Source organism: Schistocerca serialis, chromosome 6, assembly GCF_023864345.2.
Source record: "Schistocerca serialis cubense isolate TAMUIC-IGC-003099 chromosome 6, iqSchSeri2.2, whole genome shotgun sequence".
Classification (NCBI taxonomy): Eukaryota; Metazoa; Arthropoda; class Insecta; order Orthoptera; family Acrididae; genus Schistocerca; species Schistocerca serialis.
This window is the reverse complement of record NC_064643.1, coordinates 402,164,691-402,187,316: the sequence shown is the minus strand read 5'-3', so window position 1 is coordinate 402,187,316 and position 22,626 is coordinate 402,164,691. Positions and strand designations below refer to the sequence as shown.

The 22,626-nt window shown below is 36.8% G+C and overlaps 1 protein-coding gene across 10 annotated transcripts in view; it reads right to left on the bottom strand.

Moving 5' to 3' along the window:
* Positions 1-22,626, bottom strand: part of LOC126484604 (FK506-binding protein 5-like) — a 216,535-nt gene that overhangs the window by 99,530 nt on the left and 94,379 nt on the right. The window lies entirely within an intron of this gene.

Below are 22,626 nucleotides of genomic sequence, written 5' to 3'. Positions count from 1 at the left end.
TGAAAATCATACATAAAGAACACTAAGAACTCTTGCAAAGGACTTAAGAAAATGAAATCTGTTCAAAGACTTCCAGAACATACGTAATTTTGCTTGGATGGTATGATGGAGCGAAATGTGGAGTAACTGCCACAAGTTTCACTGCTGTATATCTATTAGTTATTGTTCAGTGCTGTATTGAGTAGAACATTGCGTCACACAGTTTGCAAATTTTGAGATAGCAGAATTAGAGGAGCAACACATCTGCATTAAATTTTGCTTGAAAACCAAGAAAACCTTTAGTGAGACACACCAAATGATGCAGGAAGCCTACAGTGATGAGTCTTTAAATCATACCCAGTGTTACAAATGGTTCACATGGTTTAAAAATGGCCAGACAGAAGTTAAAGATGACCCTCATTCAGGACAGTCTGCTACATCTACCAACGACACTCACGTCAGGAATGTCAAGGAAATTGAGCGTGCCAACTGAGGACTAACCATCTGAAAGACTGCAGAAGAATGTAACATTTCAGTTGGATCATGTTATGAAATCTTGACACAGCATCTTAGCATGCATCATGTTGCCACCAAGCTCATTCCACAGCTCATGAGTCAAGAGCTTTGCCTCACAATCTGTGAAGAGCCTTTGGATCATGCAAATGAGAACCTGGCCTCTTTGGGCTTTTTTAATTTCCAAAGTTGAAAACCTCATTGTAATGATGAAGATTTGCAACAATACACAATTTAAAAAAAATAAAAAAAAAATTTGCAGATGGCACTTTGCACAGTCCAGAAAGAGGTGTACCAAGACTGCTTCCAGAAGCAGAAACAATATTGGGAGTGCTGTATCAATTATGGAGGAGAGTAGTTCGAAGGAGGCCATGCGCAATAAGTAAAACGTAAGCATAGAAAAATTTTGTCGCCAAAGTTCCGAAATTTTTTGGACCTAGTACATCTTTGGTTTTGTGTCTTCCTTGTCATCTAGGTGTCTACACCCCCTCTCCTCTTCTGTCCAACCTCAACCCCCCTTCCCCCCCCCCCCTCTCCCCCTCTCTCAGCAAAGGGCAAAGTACTAATTACAGGATGCCCCTCCCACACACACACACACACACACACACACACACACACACACACACACACACACACACAAGGACTGGTGAATGTTCTCAATTACAATCCATCAATATCTTGAGAGAGTACAGTGGGGGGGGGGGGGGGGAGGAGAGATGAGCAGTCACAACTACATATCATTAGCTCATATATATATAGAAGTATTTCTTGTCACTGAATTATTCCACCTAACTAGACCAAGTGGGTGATAATTGATCCCCCTATTGGTTATTGGGCATACAGTTGGAATTAAATGTCTAATGGATTACCAAAAAGTCACATATGCCTCAGTTCACTTAACAAACATCAAAGAATCTCTGGAACCAGGGAGAAGAAAGAAGCAATGGGAAAGAAGCAGACAACATTGCTCTCATTAAACTAACTACTGGAAGTAATTGAATGGGATAGATAAAAAATCTACTCACCAAGTGGCAGCAGAACACACATATAAAAGCAAGTTATAATTAGGCAAGCTTTCTAAGCTTGGGAAAGTCACCATTTCCTTCTCATCCCTTGTGGTAAGTCTCCCCTGACCCATGGTTCGGGGTAGACTTTCCCAAAAGCTTCCCCTTTTCCTGGACCTCTCAAGTCCTTTTCCTTCATCCCTCTTCCTTCCCCTTCAACCCTTCTGCCTGAAGAAGGTGTCAGTGGCTCTGCAAGATTGCCTAATTATAACCTTCTTTTATGTGTGTGTGTGTGTGTGTGTGTGTGTGTGTGTGTGTGTGTGTGTGTGTGTGTGTTTTCTGCCGCTGCTTGTTGAGTAGATTTTTGATCTATCCAATTACATTATTTTGTCAAAAATTGATTGTTTTCATTGTTATACCTACTGGAAGTGATGGCTGCATATGTTATAATTTTTTACAAGCATTAATTTATCAGTTATTGCTCCAGTTGTTAACTGGAGCCCAGTCAAACTGCCAACATGATCATGTTCAAATAACAGTGGAATAGTGAAATACCTCACTAGTACACAGGAGAAAACTAATTTTCACTCATATGTTGTGAGGAAGTTAGAAGTCTGAAGAGCTGATGGATGTTAGTGAGATAGTATTTTGACTTTGCATGGCTCAATCAACTATGAGGCACACACAGTTTTTCATTTAAATGGATGCTTTTGGTCTGGATCTAAATTAAAGAACTGGTCTTCTTATATCATAATACTTACTTCCTCATCTACATCTACATCCACACTAATCATTTATTTACATATTTGAAAATACAACTAATGTTACTTGATTCAGAAAGATAGAAATTTAAAGGATGAATTAAAGAGTGAATGCTACTAAAATTGAAAGTATTCATTCTGAATATAATAATTTCATAAACTGATAGTTGCTTTGTGTAGCTAATTTCACTGTCTGGACAAACAGCAAATCAGAATACATCTAATGATTTATTGATATATCCATGAGAGATTTGCTCACTGCATACTGTAGTTATTGGTTCATAACTACTTTTTTCCTAGCTGTCAGATAGCAAAAGGAGAGAGAAGATCTAATTTATCAGAATATTTAACTGTGGAAGGCAGCAGAAATTGGGTGTACATTGAAATGAAAGCACAGTGCATTCTCATTCGTTATGAAATCCAATTATTTCTAGCACCTGCCTTATACTAATGAAGCAAACTGGGACGCAACTCTTACAGTTACTTTTTATTATCAGTTGTGTACACAGGTATAGCTATTTCATCTGAGAATATTTCTGGAATACAGAATCTGCCAGAAAAGTGTATACACTCTTTGTCAGGCTCTATCAAGATATCAACATTGTCATTGGATTTGAGTTATGAGTGCATTGTAGTATGGTCTTTGGCTCAACAGATGTTAGTACTTTCATCTTGGTATTGAGAAAACAAGATGGCTGGAGCACGCTTGACATTCGAGCAATGAAAATGTATTGTGAAGTGGTTTTTCAAGTTTTATAAAGCCGCTGAAGTGCAACATCAGTGGAGGTGGGGTTTTGAACCAGAACCACCAACCCACCTAAGGACTAAACACATCACTGACAAGTTTGAATTGCATGGAATGATTTGTGATATTCACAAAGGAAGGTCAGGAAGACAGCGTACAGCTACAAGTACTGCTTCATCAGCTCTCGTGTTGGAAACATTTGTTAATTCTCCACAGAAGTCTGCTACGCAATGTGCACTTGCAGTGGGGGTTAGCAATACAAGTGTCTTCGTAAAGTGGAAAGTTTGCATTCCACAATTACTGCACGCGATTAATGATGACGATCCTGATCGCCAAATGCAATTTTGCAAATGGTACCAGCAAATAGTAACTGATAATGAACAATTTGTGATGAAGGTAGTGTGGAGTGATGAGACACAATTTAAACTTAATGGAACCGTGAATCAGCATAAAAGTGTGTACTTGGCACCGGAAAATCCGCATGTTTATGTGGATAAAGTGGTCAATCTATCGGGGGTTCATGTGTAGTGTGGACTATCATCTAGGCTCTAGGGGCTTAGCAGGACCCTTTTTCTTTGATGCTAGTGTCACTGGAGAAGTGTACCTGGAAATGTTATGCACATCAATTTTGCCACGTATATGTGTGCTTTATGGGGCTGATGAACAGGTCTTCTACCAACAGGTTGGGGTGTCACCACACTACCACCTAGCTGTACGAGCTTTTGTGGATGACAATTTTCCAGGGCATTGGATTGGACAAAGACGGCCAATTGAGTTCCCTCCACGGTCGACAGATCTAACATCTATAGACTTTTACTTGGGAATTGTGAAAGATAACATCTATTGACATAAGCCATGCACATTGGAGGAACTTTGCCAGGAGATTACAGTGACACGTGCAGCAATCTCCACTGTAACATTGACTGACATAGTTGTGGTGACCGCTCGTCATTCTGCTATGTGTATAGCTGCCAACGGTGAACATTTTGAGCATTTAAAGTAACCATGTGCTAAACTGAAGGTTGTACAACATGTGTGATCAATTATTAAATGTAAAATAAACACATAAGTAACACTTTTCGTTCCTTAAAGTGTGTATACATTTTTCTGTCAGACACTATATATTTGGTCTCGCAATTTGTTACTGATTTCTAATTTGGCTGAGGCAATTATGAAAAGCTCACAGGAAATTTTGTAACATTTCTCAGGTGATACACTTTTGACTAATCCTGCAATCCCACACACTTCTGATGACATACACTGGCTACCATATGTAAGTTCCGATAGTTTTCTCTTTAAACTTTGGCTGTTCTTTATTGTCTAGTATACAATGTCTCATTACAGATCATCATAAACATTTACGAACTGAATTTAGTTCGGTAAATTCTTTAGAATGTATGTTATTATTTACTCATATTTATCTTCTTTTATTATGAACTAATATATATTCTCTAAAACTTTGTACAGTTCTGTCTCGTGTGGTCTCCAAATGAATGTCCCTTACACTGTCATTTCCCAAATTTAATTCAATGGCTTCATCATCCAGGTTTACAATCAGAGAATTAGTCCTCTTTGACTCAGTATCTAATTATTCAACAGCTTACAAATAGGGGGTCCAGACCCAAGTCCAGGACACCTTATCTTCATTCCTCCACGATCTCAACACCTTCTGTCCCTTCCACTTCACCTGGTCCTCCTCCACCCTTTGTGCAACCTTCCTAGATGTCAGTCTACTCCTCTCAGGTGGCTCCATCCACACCTCAGCTCCACCCACATCAAACACATCAATCACCAACAGTTCCCCCACTTCGACAGCCACCACCCCTTCCACACCAAAAAATCCCTTCCATACAGCCTGAACATCTGTGGCAGATGCATCTGCAGTGATGAGAATTCCCTCCCCTGATCCACAGCCACAGGGATCATACCTTGTGGAATACACAGATGCAAGACCTGCCCAATCCACTCACCCACCACCACTTACTCCAGTCTCGTCACAGGCTTATGCTGCCCCATCAGAGACCCGGCCATCTGTGAAGGCAGCCATGTTATATATCAGCTCTGCTGCAACCACTGTCCAACAATTTACATTGTTATGACAACCAACCAGTGTCGACTAGGATGAATGGCTACCACCAAACCGTTGCCAAAAACAATGTGGAGCAGCCAGTGGAACAACATGCAGCAGAGCGTAACATGTGTAATTTCAATGGCTACTTCAGAACCTGGACAATCTGGATCCTCCCACCACCAGCTTGTCTGAGATGCAGATGGGAGCTATCCTTACTGCATGTCCTTCACACCTGTAATCTCCGTGCCCTAAACCGAAGGTAACTCACTGTCCCCCCACCCAAGAGCTGGTAGTTTACTAAGCATAACGTAGGGAGACAGAGGTAACTCACTGTCCCCCCACCCAAGAGCTGGTAGTTTACTAAGCATAACTTAGGGAGACAGGTGTGTGCATGTGAGTGATGTGCATGCGAGTGTGTGTGTGTGTGTGTGTGTGTGTGTGTGTGTGTGTGTGTGTGTATTTTTTTTCTTCACAATGACTTATGAGATTTTCGAGAGTATTGTGCCTAAAGTAGAAAATAGTGGTTTAATAGACTTCGAAAATCAGGACAGGTCAAATGAAACAGAAAGAAGCAATCAATTTGATTTAAAAAGTTTTCTTGTAAATTTCATGAAAGAAATCAAACAATCAGTTGATGACAATAAGACTTACTGGGATGAAAAAATTGATAACATTTTGTTGCAAGTCCAAGCAGTCAATACCCAAGTGGGTGATCTTTCGAACAGAGTTGGCAGTGTTGAGGAAAAAATTGAATCTCTGGAAGCAAAAGTAAATGAAACTGATGCTAAATTGAGTGATGAAATTAATACTGTAAAAAATGTGTTACTGGTAGATAGGGAAATTAATTTAATTGATTTTAATGAGATAAAAGGGGAAATTAAAAATTTGGATGAGAACACAAAAGTTTTAGTAAAAAATGTAGAACAAAAAACTGACAATCGTTTGGTTACTCTAGAAAAAAAAGTAGAATGCAATGATTTAGAAAACAAAAAATCTGTCAAAGAACTTAGCTAAAAAATTGAAAGTTTTGACATTGAATTTCAAAGCAAAAATCACAAAGTCAACACAAGCAATCTTGTATCTAATATTCCAGTGAAGCACTTTTCAGTAGATGGACTCTTACACCCTGTTGATTTTATACAGTATTGTAAGGATTGTTTTTTACCTCACTCACCAGATGATATGAAAATTAAATTTGTGAAAAAATTCTTGGAAGGTGTAACACCTCCGATTTATGTATCCCGCTCGATCGGGATCTGATAGCAGCCCAAATAAATATTAATTAATGTGACCGTGTACCTAATGGGGCTGGCAATCGGATTTGACTGCTACGGAGTTGTTACATTCCATTTTGTCCTTCTCAAATGCTGTAATAATGAAATGTCCGGTGACAAGAAGAAACGCCAACACAGCTTCACTAATCAAGGACCTATATTCGTCTCAAAAATACAAGAAAAAGGAGACAGCCACTGCCTTCGTCATACATAATTAATTACAGCTAATCTCAGCACAGGCCTCTTCGTTATTCATTATTGTCACACGCAAATTCAATCACTGCAATCCAAATGATGCCGGCGCAGTAGACGCGAAACCAAACATATCGGCACAGAAATATCACTGATCACTCTAGTAATTATATTTCTTCACTTTCCCGTATTATTCTAACACAAAGGGGTTAAACCACGGCGATGGCCACTCCCTTTGTTGGTCAGCCTTGTATTACCACAACAGGCCTCCACACGGCTCGGCCCGCAACCTGAGAACTGACTGCACTCTACACTCGCTCTCGCAACACGACACACTATCGATTGTTTGCCCTATCGACCTGTGCCGAGTGCAAACTTATAGTAAGGGCCTACGGACCCCTTACAAAGGGGAAGCTTTGACTTGGGCAAACCAGATTGTAACTGTGGGGATGACCTTTTCAGAATTTGAATCAAAATTTCTGGAAAATTTTTGGGATGATCTTAAACAAACTACAGTCAAAAGTGAATTTTTGAATGGGAGAAACTATAGAGAATCAGATGGGAGCATGAAACAATTTTCCAAAAGTGAACTTCAAAAACTTATTAATTTAACAAAACCTTTGGATGACTTGATCAAAATTGATACCTTATAGAGAAGATTGTCATCAGCAATGCAGTGATAACTTTCAAAAAAGGGAACAAAACAATTATCATGGTATCAGTCAAAATTCAGAGAGATATAACAATTTTCAAAAGATGGAACATAATTTTCATCCAAAACAAGAACAACATTTTCGCGGAAATAATCAACAAAATAGAGAACACTTTAGGGATCAAAATCACATAAATTTTGCTAGAGATCAGTACAACAGAAACTACCAACAACCAGGTAATGTTTGGCATAGGAATGGGAACAGAAATGTTGATCAGAGACATTGGCAGAACCACAATCAGCAGTTCAAAGAGGAACCAGTTGTAATTCAGGAAATAAAAAACGAGTAGATACCCCCTTGAAGGTCCGCAAGGTTGAGGCAGAAGGTGAGCTTGATGAAAGGACCAATGGATGTGACTATCATAAATCCACACATGACAGTTCCAAACCTAAGCTATCACATGAGGTTATTAGTTGTTACTTATTGAAGAAATTTCAAGAGGAAAATAATGATGATATTGATAAAGATAAAATTTTCAGTACACAAGAACATACAGTAGATAAAAGTAATTGTGATTCATTTAATTTGACAGAGTTTTACACTTGGGCAGAAAAGAACAACACTTTGTCAAATGATGTAATTTGTAGTAGTTCAGAGACGTGTGTGAATGAAAGAGAGAATGCATGCTGTGAGAATGAATGCATTGGTGAAAGGGATCTGGTAACTTTAGAAAGGGGAAATAATATTTTGGTGCATAATTTGAATGTGTATGAGCTGAATATGTATAATGATAATGATGTTGATGATAAAGTTGATAATGATGGTAATGGTATTGATGACAGTGTTGAGGAAAGGTGTTTCATTAGTTTAAATAGGGAGTTGATTATACACATGGTTGAAAATGGATTAAATAGTGAGAATATTATAGAAATTCCCAGGGATGTTACCAGGATGAATAAGGCTTGCAAGCAGGGTGTATGTGAAAGTGTGAATTTTGATGTTGTTGGTAAAGAATCTGACTACACAAATAATGATGACACATGTATAACTTCTAGTATAAGTGAAACTTTTACAGATACTAATGACACACACACACACATTTCTTATGAATCTATGGCTGAACAGTGAAACTATTTCTTTTGACAAGAACTTTATAAAGATGCTTATTAATGTATGTGAAACTATATGTCCTGAGTGGTGGAAAAAGATGAAGGATAAGTACTTCAATAGTATACAATGTGATTTGGATGAAAATTCTTGGCTATTTGAGATAATAGAGAGTACTAATGACAATTTTGTATCTTGTGCAAATTTTATAACTGTGACAAATAATACATATAATGGTATACCATATAATTCTGATAAGTATAGGTTTGGGGAAATTGAAAGTGATTTATTACATGAGGATACAAGTTCTGAGAGAAGTGTTCAATTTTGCAGTCCTTATATAAAAGTTCAAATTGGGTCATGGATTGGTAAATGTTTAATTGATACAGGAAGTGAGATCTCGGGAATATCTGAAAGGTTAAGCAAGAAATTGAAAGTGGGGAAAGATTATGTTGAAATACCAGTTGTTGGGGTAAAGATAAAAGGTGCTACTGGGAAGAGCAGTAAATTGGTAAAAAGCCAAGCTTTAGTGACATTTTTAATTGAAGGCAAGTTGTTCACACATGGATGTTTTGTAATTCAGGAATTTAATGAGGATTTTTGTTTGAGTATGAATTGGATAGTGAAAGTAAATACAGCATTTAATTGGCTTGGAAGAAAACTTTTGATAGAAACTAGTGAAAGGGAATACATTCAGACAAATTTTGTGAACACACTTGGTGATCAGAGTAATGGAAATTTTGACAGTATCAATTTACTAAAAGAAAACAGATTGGAGAATATTGAAATTCATAGATTTGATACTGGTGAAGTTGAATTTGGGAATTTAGTAAACTTGAAAATTTCAGAAACACAAAATTTATCTGGGGAGCAAAAACAACAGTTAGAAAATCTGCTGTGGGAATACAGTGATGTTTTCAGTGACATACCTGGTAGGGTAAAGGGATATCTGTGTGAGCTTCAGGTAAAACCTCGTGAACCATTTTTCATAAAACCATACAGTATTGCAATATCAAAAAGACCTGCTGTTGAGAAAGAGCTGAAAAAGATGGAAGGGTGTAATATAATAGAAAGGAGTATCAGTGCATATAATAATCCTCTAGTAGTTGTTTCGAAAAAAGATGGTGGAGTAAGATTGGTTTTGGACTCTAGACACTTACAAAATTTTGTTCAGACAGACAGACCATCCTGAAAATATTGATGAGTTACTCTATAAATTTACAGATATAAAATATATGTCAAGTTTGGATCTAACTTCGGGTTTTCATCAGGTACCACTTTCGGTTAATTCTAGAAAATATACTGCTTTCTTGTACAATGGTAAGAGTTACCAATATTGTGTTGTGCCATTTGGGTTAAATTCTTCTGTTTCCGTATTTATAAGAGCTTTGGATCATGTACTGGGGTAAGAACTTGCAGTTAAACTGATAATTTATGTAGATGACATTTTGGTTACAGGGCAAAATTGGGAGGAACATTTTTCGATTTTGAAGTCAGTTTGTGAAAAACTTAGAAAAGGGGGGATGACACTGAAATTAGAGAAATGTAAATTTGCAGTTTCTGAATTAAAATTTTTGGGTCATGTTGTCACAGACAAGGGAATTTTGGCAGATCCAGAAAAAATTAAAGCAATTTCAGAAATTCCTATTCCTAAGACTAAAAAACAATTAAAGTCGTTCTTTGGGTTATGCGGTTATTACCGAAAACATATAAGCGATCAGAGTCTGAATGCACCATGTTTAAGCCAGTTACTTAAGAAAAACACTGTTTGGGTTTGGGATAAAAGTTGTCAGGAAGAGTTTGATAAAATTAAGCAAGAGTTGAGGAAGCAACACTTATTACACAGACCTGATTTTAATTTACCATTTTGTTTGAACACTGATAGCAGTAATTACGGGCTTGGAGCAGAGTTATTTCAAGAAAGAGTAGAGAATGGAGTAAAGATACATTGTACCATAGCATTTGCAAGCAGAATGTTGCTCAAGCATGAGAAAAATTATACAGTCACAGAGAAGGAACTTTTGGCAATTCATTGGGCTTTTACAAAATTTAGAATTTACCTTATTGGACATAAAACCACAGTATTTTTGGATCACAAAGCTTTGAGTTACTTACAAGAGTGCAAATTATACCACAGTAGATGGACCAGATGGGCAATATTTCTGCAACAGTTTGATTTTGAAATCAAGTACATAAAAGGTTCTGAGAATGTAGTAGCTGATTCACTTTCAAGGTTACCAATTGGGGGAGAAAAGGAGATTTTTGAACAAGAGGAGGAAAAGTAATTTATAATTAGATACTTGAAAGGGGTGGAAAATGAGAAAACAATTAGAGCTATGTGTAACCAAATTAGGAAAAATCAAAATTTAGATCAAAGTTGGAAATTAATCAAAGAATGTTTTGGCAAGAAGGGGTATGAGAAACTTGATAAATTTAAAAATTACATAAGGGGATTTTATTTCGAAGAACCGATGTAGATTCTGATAATTGGAAACTGTGTTGGCTGGAGGCAGATGCTGAAAAGCTGATCATTACATACATGAAAGTTTTGGTCATTGTGGGATACAGAAGTGCATTCAAAAGATACAAGAAAATGTTTATTTTTACAATATTGGAAAGAAGGTAAGAAAAGAATTGGCAACCTGTGACAAATGTCAGAGAGTTAAAGTGAGCAATCAAATGTGTGGTGGAGAGATGCAAAACATTACTCCGGAAAAACCTTTAGATCTTATCGCTGTGGACTTATATGGAATGCTACCAAAGAGTAAAGGTGGTCACTGTTACATATTTGTTATGGTAGATGTATTTCCAAAATTAATTAAACTATATCCAGTGAAAAAAGCTACTAACCATGAAATTATAATAAAAATTTAAAGAGATTATTTTGCACAGGTGGGTAAACCAAAAGCTATATTATCAGATAATGGTTCACAGTTCACCTCTAAAATTTAGAAAAAGTTTATTGAAAGATCAGAATTGAAGCATATACTTATATCTGTTTATTGTCCATCCACCAATCCTGCAGCAGATATATGAGGGAAATTGGGAGACTTTGCAGAACCTATTGTAGCCATAAACATCAACCTGGTTTGAGCAAATTCGAAATTTTGAAGATATTATGAATAGCCTACAACATAGTTCCACAGGATTTTCACAGTATGAGGTTATGTTTAATATCAGACCTCCAAATCTTATATCAGAACTTATTGAATTTCCTAAATGTACACCTTTAACTATGCAAGAGAGAGAAGATATTGTCAGGGAAGCTTTGAGGAAACAAGAGGAAAAGAGGAATAAAAGACATAACAATAGGGTAAAATTAACCACTTTCAAAATTGGGAATCTTGTTCTGGTAAAATCTCATGAAAAATCAAAAATATTAACTTCAGAAATTAAAAAATTCTTTGATATCTATATTGGGCCTTTTGAAGTCATAGAAAATCCACACCTTCATGCTTATCATTTGGTGTACCCTACGTCACAGAAATTATTTGGTCTCAGGAATGTTGTCTCTTTGAAAATGTATAAATAGAAATCATAATTTCAAAAATTTAAATAACCTATTTTCATCTCAAACAAAAGTCCTCCACTGGAATATGCTTGTTAGAATAAAACTACCTGTACAACGAAGTATATATATTTGCATGTATAAATTAATAATTTGAAGTCACATGTTAATTGAAACTGATGAAAAAACACTGTTGTAACAAAGAATGAGAGAAAGATTTATTTTTACTTTTTTTTTTTTTACAAAAAAAATTCTCCATAGTGAGCATTTCTGAATTTTTCTAATTTTTGGAAGTTAAGTCTTCCCTGTGGGTGAAGGCATGCATGTGAGGACATGCATGCAAAGTTATAAGTTTCAAAACCAATTTTAGATAAAGTCTCATGATATATGGGCAATTTATTGTTCTTTATACTGATGTTGTGGGGAGTGAAAGTACTCTTCACAAGAAAGTGACTTGTAGTAATATTGTAGTAGAGAGGCAAGTGTACATAAATAATTGTAAAAAATTTAGATAATACTGATGTATCTTTAGCTGCACTAAAAGAAAGAAAAGCATAAGAAAAATATATATATATAAAATTCAAAAAGAAAATCATAAGCAAAAAAAACATACAAAATAAAAAAAACACGTGTAAAAAAAATATATAAAATTCAAAAAGAAAATCACAAGTAAAAAAATTATACAAAATAAAAAAACCATCAGTAAAAAAGATATAAAATTAAAAAAAATCAGAAGTAAAAATATATAAAAGGCAAATATATAGGAAAAAAACACTACACTATATATGTCCAGTATCATTTTTTATTGTACAATATGTAAGCAAAATGAAATTAACATTAATATGGGGAACAAAAAATTTAATTATGAGAACCAGTTGGCACAGTGTGACCAAAGAAGTGGTTGTAGATATCTTATTCTAGAAAATGAGTTTTACCTTACTATTATTTTCAATCTGTATGCTGTATTTTAGAATATTTCTCATGTATGTTTTATGCCATGTATATTTGTCATGTTAAATAATTTCTTTACTTGAATTTTTTGTGTATGAGATTGATGGGGAAGGATCATTGCAACAACAGCCAGTAACAAGTCCACAGATTCAAAGAGTCCAAATTTGGAAGAGGTTATCAGACTGCATCATTAATGTACTAATTGTGTAATACAGATCCATTACTGAGTGTGGTTGGGATTTTGTTGTATAGTTTCATAACAACAAAAGCCCTGGGGAGCAGTTGTAATGGATCTGGGAGATGTGTTATTTTCTACTGGATTTGTCGATACCAAATTGTAAACGTTTTCTTATATTTTTGTCAGAATTTTTTAAAATTGTAATTTGCCTTATTTTATGCTAATTTACTTATATTTTTGAGAGTGACAGCATATTGATTACTATTAGTAGATGTGACAAAGAATATCAAAGAGACTGATTACAAGTGGAAGATTGTGTGTTGTGTAAAATGTCTTTGACGCTGGAGTCGTCTTTGACTGTAGTCAGTTGGCAGTGAACATTTGGTGTGTGTGTTGATGGTAGAACAATGTGCAGGTTGCCGTTATAAATATTTGTTAGTGAACAGGAAAAAATGAATTATGTTACTACTTTTTTATATAAACTTTAAGAAGAAACCACATTCGAAGAAATGGTATTTGAAGCACAAAAAATGAGGCAAATGCATTGAACCAGGTCATTTCTGCAGCCGACGAAACTGCATTGTGGAATCATACTTCCACTAGACGACTGACGCCAAGACAAATATCGTCTTGTAAACATTACTCGGAAAAGGTACTGTCACGAAATATGCCAAATTTAAGTAAATAAAAATAGTGAGCATATTTCAAATGGCAGCATGGACAGATTTGATATCTAAGCTGAGTTGACATCCAACACGTGTTCTGTCAGGGAGAGGTCTGAAAATATTGCTGGCCATGGGAGTAGCTCAAAATTCCGCACACAGTTCATAGAAACATGCTATGTGTGGGTGAATGTTGTCCTATTGAAAAATGGCACCACAATACTGTCATGTAAGAGGTAACACATGAGGACTCGGAATGTCCATGATGTACAGTTGTGCGATCAGAGTTCCCTCAATCATTACCAGCCATGACCTGAACTCATACGCAATGACTTCCTCAGTCCTTACCAGCCATGACCCGAAATCATACGCAATGACTTCCTAGACTATGGTGCCAGGAGTAACAGCACTGTGACTCTCCAAAGCACTGAAAAAAATGGGATTTCTCCCCAGGTTGCTGCCAAGTGTGGAACCAAGTGCTTCATCAGTGCACACAAAGTGATGCCACTCATCAGCAATCCATGCTTCCTGGTCATGGCACCAATCCACAAGCAGCTGTTTGTGTTGTGGTGTTAACAGCAGCCTATGCATGGGATGGTAATTCTCTACTCCTTCTGCTGCTAGTCTCTGACTAATGGTGTGGAATGACATAGAATGTTATGTTTTTGGATTGGCAGGTGGAGATGTGAAGGGGTCATGACTTGTTTGGTGTGCAATACGGTGAACCTCCCTTGTGCTGGTCGGAAATAGTCAAACGGAACCTAGATGTCAGGTATGCCTGTACTCATGTTGACTTGAGGTTCAACACTGAGTTACTGTCACATCCGAATGCCCAAAAAATCCTTATATCGCACGATTCGACCAGCCGGGCAAATGCAGACCCCCCAATGATGCCCTTTCAAACCCTGTCAGGAGCTAATATAGTTGTTTCAGTTAAGTATGTGGCACCTCCCTGTCCTTCACAGAGATCACTCAGCATCTGACACTGTTTTACACCCTTCATATACCTTAACAGATAACAACACTAATGCACTTTGGAGGCTGTCGTACCAATCACATAGAATTGCAACTCTTATACTCTACATAACCCACCAATGGTGTGTATGTGTACAAAATGACATTGACATCTGACCTTGTCTTCTGGCTACTTCATTTTTTTGTCGGGCAGTGTATAACAGAAACATATGACACGAGTACAGATGGAATCACACGTGGAGAAAAAAACTGACTGGGCAGAGGAAGAGTGAAAAATAATACAGTAAAGTCAGCAGATCTTGGGTTGTTCTGCTCACTTCTTCTTCAGTTTCCCATTCGATTATAGGTTTTGGTATTCTTGTTTCCTCCATTCTTCTTGCATGTCTGCAATAGTTAGGAATGGGAAAATCATGGATAGTGGTGACAATGCGATAGAAGGAAAACAGCTGGGATATCTGAAAGGGAGGTTATGCCAATGACAAAACTTAAATCTTCTCTTGAATGCAGAGTGGTTCCTGGATAATATGCAGATAAACGGACAGTTTGTTTTACATCATAATGTTTATCACAAATTTATTTATGGACCTAGCTGAATAACTACAGCATTGTTCCAGTTTTGGACAATTGGGTTTCTTTGCAAATATTCTGTGAAAATAATTTTGCAAGTTCCTTTTGTATCACTTTGTCTCCAGCGTTAACCACTTTTATTGAAAAACAAGTACTCTCCCTATCTTCATACTTTCCATGGTTATATACACATTTGGCATTGCTATTGAAATTTTATTACTTATCCCTATCAACTATGTGTGATTCCAATTCATTTTTTGAACTAAGCAGAAACTTATAGGATGCTTAGAAAAATTTTACTTATTTTTACTGAAATTTCCTCATTAAAGAGATCATTTTCACAACATAACAATAGCTCTGAAAATTTAATGTATCAGCTTGCAAGTATTCAACAGTGTCTCTTCAGTATTCCTCCATGTACTGTGGTCTTGAATATCCTCTTCTTGTGCACAGAGTCTTCTTATTACCAACTGTAGATTTTGGAGTCAAATAGTCATGGATTGTTCTGCTCACTTCTTCTTCAGTTTCCCATTCGATTATAGGTTTTGGTATTCTTGTTTCCTCCATTCTTCTTGCATGTCCATACCGCTAAAATTTCCTTTTATCTAACACATCACATATTCCTCTTTCCACTTCCAATTTCTTTAACACTTCAAAGTACCTTAATTGTTTTTTTCTTGATATTCATTCTGATCTCAAAAAAATCATCTCTAATACTTTCAGCTTATTAACAGGTTTCTGATTAGTTGTTCAGGTCTTTACTCCACACAAGACTATGTAATATTGACTTGAATCAGATTCTTTTGGTTCTGTTCATCACATTCCTGCTTCATAGCAATTAGTTGAGTATCCCAACGACCTTCTGCCCTTTACTAATTCTTTTATTTATTTCAATATCTGATCATCCCCCTTTTTCTAAAATAGTTCTCAGGTAGCAAATGTTACTGATCTTTCTGATTTTGTTCCCATGTGTATATATTTCATCTAGATTTTTGGTACAGTATTCTGATTTTTTGAAATTAATGTTCAGTTCTCAGGTTTTGCATTCTACTGCTATGTAATTTGCATCCTCCCCCTCTTGTGCTACGACAGCTTTGTCACCAGCAAATAGTAAATGGAGTACATATGTTCCATGTATAATGGCTAATCCCATTCTCCTACATTGTTCTAAGACTAACATGTATACGAATTTTAAATGATGATGTAATTTTCTGTGAAACTGTTCTACTGATTCTAACTTGGCATGTGTTATCTTTACATTTATTGTTTGATTTTAACTAAGGTTTCCTCTTATATTTGCTAAATATAATGCTTTCGAAAGTAGATTCCTTGAGACATTAGCCATATGCTTTTACTAAATCAATGAAAACTAAGTCAACATTTTTTTTATTTTTCTCTGTAGTTTTCAAAAATTAATCATAATGTCAAAACATGGTCTATACATAACCTATCAGCTGTGAAACCACATTGTTCTTATTGGGTTCTAAAATTAAGCTTCCATTTTGTTTTTTATTACTTCCATGAAAATTGTCTCCTCTTTCTTAAATATGGTAGTAATACAACATAACAACACAGGTTAATTTAGGTATTACATCCTCATGTTTTCCTTTTCTTTCCATTTTTTAAAATAATCATCTCATTTGTATCACAACTTTGCCATCCCCATATTTCAAAATCTCCACACTGACACCATCTGATTCACATGATCTGCTGTGTTTTTTTCTGCATATTAGTTTAAGCAACTTGTTTTCTTCCTCTGAATATTCTTCTCAATTGTTATTTAATAATGTTCTGACTTATTCTTCCCAGTTTTTGGTGCCATTAGTTGGAGATTTGCTTGGAAATTGCCTCTTCACAGAGCCCTGTTAATTATGACCATTCTTCTTATGCGCTCCCAAAATGTAGCAAACTATTTGTAATGGCACATTGTTTTTCCCATGTTTCATTCTTTGTTAGTCCACCCCCAGTAGCTGAATGGTTAGCGTGACGGATTGTCAATCCTCTGGGACCGGGTTCAATTCCCGGCTGGGTCGGGGAATTTTCTCCACCCATGGACTGGGTGTTGTGCTGTCCTCATCATCATCCTATCATCCTCATCGATTGCAGGTCGCTGAAAGGGTGTCTAATTGAAAGACTGGCACCCGGCAAATGGTCTTCCCGACGGGGGGCCCTAGCCATACAATTTTTTTTAAAAAAAAAAAAAAAAAAAAAAAAAAAAAAATTCTCAGTTATTCTTATTTTTTCACCAGTTCCTTATTTCTTTTCTTTTTAGATTAATCTTATTTCTGCCACGTTGTCATTTAATGCTAGATTGAATGTATTTCTTTCTTTTTTCATTGCTATCTGTATCTCCTTTCCTATTATAAATGTCCTTAGTGAGGTGGTACATTGTTTTCATCTTGTTTTAATAGCTTCTTTCTCCAAAATGTGTTGTTCAATTACATTTCCTGCATACTTAAACTTTTTAGTTCTCTCAATTTAGCCATATTTAGTTTTCATTATCTTTGGAGGTTTCCTTAAAATCTGTCATGAAATTGGTTTTATCAAAGGAGATTTGTAAACCTACTTATTCAGCTTCTTCTTTCAACAATTCTGTCTGTCTAGTGGCTGTTTCCATCGAGTGTGAAAAAACAGCAAAGTCATTTGCAAATGCTAGACAGTCTATTTGCAAGTTCAGGGGTGGAAACCAAATCTAAGACTAAAATTACTGACCATTTTGATTACAAAAACTGATCTTAAGTGTTATGGACATGAAAAAAATAGACTGAATGCTGACTCAAATTTTTCATTAGGAAAGAAAGGTCAAAAGCATTTCTGTTAATCTGGCCTCCAATATCCTCATAGCAGGCCAACTCAAATATATTTATTGTTTTAATTACAATCAACATACGAAATATTAGAAAACTACATATAAGAATAACAAAAAGTAACCGGGAAAATCATTGAACTTTACACTGAGGTGACAGAAGGGATAGCGATATGAACATACACAGACAGCATTAGTATAGTGTACACAAGGTATAAAAGGATAGTGTGTTGGAGTTGTCATTGGTGCTTAGTCGATTCATGTGAAAAGGTTTCACACTTGATTATGGCCACACAACAGCAATTAACAGACTTTGAACATAGAATAGTAGCTGGAGCTAGATGCATGGGACATTCCATTTTGAAATTATTAGGGAATTCAATATTTCAAGATCCACAGTGTCATGAATGTGCTGACAATACTAAATTTCAGGCATTACTTCTCACCACAGACAACACAGTGGGCAGTGGCATTCAATTAACAACCGAGAGCAGCAGCGTTTTGTGTAGAGTTCTCAGTGCTAACAGACAAGCAACACTGGGTGAGATAACCACAAAAATCAATGTGGGATGTACGATGACTGCATCTGTTAGAACAATGTGGCGAAATTTGGCGTTAATGGGCTATGTCAGCAGATGACAGACATCAGTGCCTTTGCTAACAGCACAACATTATCTGCAGTGCCTTTCCTGGGCTTGTGACCATATTGGTTGGACCCTTGATGATTGGAAAACCATGGCCTGATCAGATGAGTGCCAATTTCAGTTGGTAAGAGCTGATGGTAGGTTTGGAGTGTGGCGCAAACCCCATGAAGGTTGTTAACAAGGCACTGTGCAAGCTGGTGGTGGCTTCATAACAGTGTGGGCTGTCTGTGTTTACATGGAATGGACTGGGTCCTCTGCTCCAACAGAACTGATCATTGACTAGAAATGGTTATGTTCAGCTACTTGGAGACCTTTTGCAAACCATTCATGGACTTCATGTTCCCAAAAAATGATGGAATTTTTACAGATGACAATGTGCCGTGTCCCCAGGTCACAATTGTTCATTATTGGTTTGAAGAATTGGATATTCAAGCAAAGCATTTGGCCATCCAGATTGCCTGACATGGATGCCATCCAACATTTACAGGGCATACTCGAGAGGTCAGTTCATGCATAATCCTGCACCAGTAACACTTTTGCAGTTGTGGGTGGCTTTAGAGGTAACACAGCATAATATTTCTGCAGGGGACTTCTGACAACTTGTTGAGTCCATGCCATGACAAGCTGCTGTTCTAGATTGGCCATATGGAGGTGTGGAAAGTCATCCAGCCCCATCCTTTTTTTCAGGCTTACTTTATTTTTGCTTCTCTGAAAAAATGTTGTTTGTTGTTTTGCTTATCAACTGCTTTCTCTTGTCCATCTTTAATTTTCTGTACTTCTTGATCCCTATCTTTCTATGCGCTCTACAACACTGCTTGGGCCACACTACCTCCCACCAACCCCTTTCTGTTTATTTCTTCTTTTAAAAAGTTGTTTGCATCAACCAGAAATCTGTCAATCTTTTCTCTTTTTCTTCCCATCGCATTTCATTTTTTTCACTATCTGTTCGCCGTATTCAATATTTATTGTTTCCTTTAAAACAAACTCTTCAAACTTGCTTGCAACATTTTTTTTCTTTTTATGTTCTTCTTGGTTCTTCAGCCACTCTCTTCTCATCTTCACGGTACTGTTTATATCTGACATAATCTGTGCACACCAAATGAAGAAGTTCCTGAGTGATAATTACAAACTGAGTCTTCCCATCAAACACATTTACCACAGCATCTCTTCTAGTCAAATGAGAATCCACTGCTGCTGCTTCACAAATATCTGCACTGTCTTCATTCATGATCCCCCTGACAATGAGAATCCCATTTCTACAACTGCACTACCATGCAAAAGCGCAAGTGCAGCCTTCATAATTTTCTTGAGAGGTATATGACTTCTCAAAAAACTCATTCCAGTACACATCCACTGGGTTCTTGTCACTACCTGATTTTTTTTTCTTCTTACGTAAATAGCTTTCATTCATCAACTATATCACCTTCACTGTATTCAACAGGAACTGCAGCTATATTTCACTCTGCTTTCATTTAATCGTCCTTCACGCTCTTTGCAGGATGCAAATAACAAAAATACCACAACACAGGACTATCCAAAGATGACTTTTCCAAACTGTACTAGTGTGAAAATAGCATTTCCTAGGTTCCATGGAAATATAATACATTTCTTATGCACTTAGCTTCTTAAGACATTCACTTCTCCTAGTGTTGAACACTATGTTTTTCAATGTCAAGTAATGCTTATTACAAAATACCCCCAGAATAAATGGAGCAGCATTAACATAAAATCGATTCATGAGTGTTCTAACAAGGTTTGTGAGCTCATTATAGACTAGATGCATTAAAGAGTCTATCTTCTCAAACAAACCAGTGAATCTTGAGTGTGTATGAGCAGTTTCACATGCAAACATAATATCTGCATTGATAGTCTTTTAATAGTTTAGCAATATTCTTCTACTCCAAAGAACTTGTCAAGGTGCTTTTGTGCTAGGATATGAACTGAAGAAAGTATTTTTCAGCAGCTAACTGTTGTTCTAAAAGTCCCTCTAGGTGGAAGTCATCTAGAAGAAATAGGTCTCATAAAACAATGACCCAGAAGTTTCATATCTGATTGTATTTTTTCAAAATCTTCCCAATGAAATTTTTGGTCATCAAAAAATTATAGAGAAACATCATGTCTGAAGCATTTTCATCAAAATCTTGTAATTCCTTGTGGAATGATTTTGGATTATGTGTATGTTAGATGTGTCATCATCAATCAAGTGTTTTCTTCCTAACAGGATCAGAGACCCATTAATAAGACGATTCACAATTTTTGTTAACATTGGGTCCATCACAACCCATCACCACGGATCCATTACAACCCATCACTGTAGCTTCAAATGAGAAAGCTGGACATCATCCAATGCACTTTTAACTTGCAGTGTGAATGTGGCTTTACCAATGATGAAAATCCGTAAATGTCATAGCATATCAAAAGCATTTGTTTGGAATCAGACCATTACAGTTTGAAGCTCATTCTCTGTAGGTGCATTCACAGTTTCATCAAAACAAAGAGACAAATCTGCTCCTCCAATTTCACCCACTAACTGCTTTTTAAAATATTGAGTTAATACATAAATACTAAATATCTTGCCGTCAACCATGAAAGAATAAACTTAAAAGGCACACTTCCAGGGAACATTGCCTCAAAAGAATCTTCAACATCTTCAAAAACTGATTGAACACCAAAGTTCCCTCTAGTCATTTTCAAACACCAGATTAACTATGCCCCTAAAGTGGTTTGTCTAGCAGAATAATCATGAATTGAAGGTGTAGCTCCAAGAGATGAAATCATGCCATCATTGGTACATTCACAACGAGCTGAAGACAAATGTAGCTGTGAAGAACTCAGTTTCACTTTACATTATTCTCTGTGCTTCCACGTACAAGCATCCTGGTGTACAGAGCTAAGGCCAGTAGTAATTTTGGTGACTTCAATAAGAATATGACTAAACTGACAGATATACTTAACTTGGGATTTTGGAGGAATTCAGAATTCATAGAAAAGTGAAGGAAATCATAAAACAATCCATGAAAGAAACCTCTGAGCCCTTTGAAATAAAGACAGGGATCAGGCAACAAGAAGACTGATTATCCCCAGTTCTCTTGAACATCGTCATGGAGGAAATAATGAAAACTAACGGGGGAGCTCTGAAGTTGGAAGAATATGTGGAACACACCTTGGGGAGAAAGGAAACATCTCGGAAATCTAATGTTTAGCTTTTACTAATGCCTTTGCTCTTTTAGGCAGAAACCAATAGGATGTACAAAGAATGCAAGAGATCTTGCATAAAACTGCTGGAAAAGCAAGTCTCAAAATCCTATATGAAAAGACAATACAATGTAACTGGATGGATAAAAAATCCACTTGCCAAGTGGCAGCAGGAGAACACACATACAAAGGTATTTAGATGTGTAAACTTCTAGAGCCAATGGCTCCTTCTGGTAGGAAGTTGAAGGAGAGGGAAGAGGCGAAAGGAAAATGACTGGTGAAGTTTAGGAATCACATAGAATTCAGAAAAGTCACCCAGAACGCCAAGCCAGGGAGACTTACCAGACAGAATGAGAAGGAAAGACTGATTATTGGGGACTGCACTGGGTAATACTGCATTGCATTTGTCAGGGGGTAGGGGTAGGTAGGGAGCGGGGGGAATAGACAGGTCAGAAAATGAAAGATGTAGAAAACAAAGCGAGTGAAGAAGAGAATAGTTACTGTGAAGAAATGCTGAGACTGAAGAAATTAACATAAATTAAGACCAGGTGGATGGCAAGAACCAAGGCCCTGCTGTAACAGCAGTTCCCACCTGTGGATTGGGAGTTCTGAGAAACTGGAGTCTGTGGGAATAATCGAGATGGCAAGTGCCATGAAACAGGCACAGAGATCATGTCTGTCATGTCGTAGGATATTGTGTGTTGCCAGTGTACACCCTATGCCTATGCCTATGCCTATGCCCAGTCACCCTGACAACTTGGTGGTAGCCATACTGATGTAAAAGGCCAAACAGTGTTTACATAACGGCTGGTATATGGCGTGTCATTTCACAGATGACTCT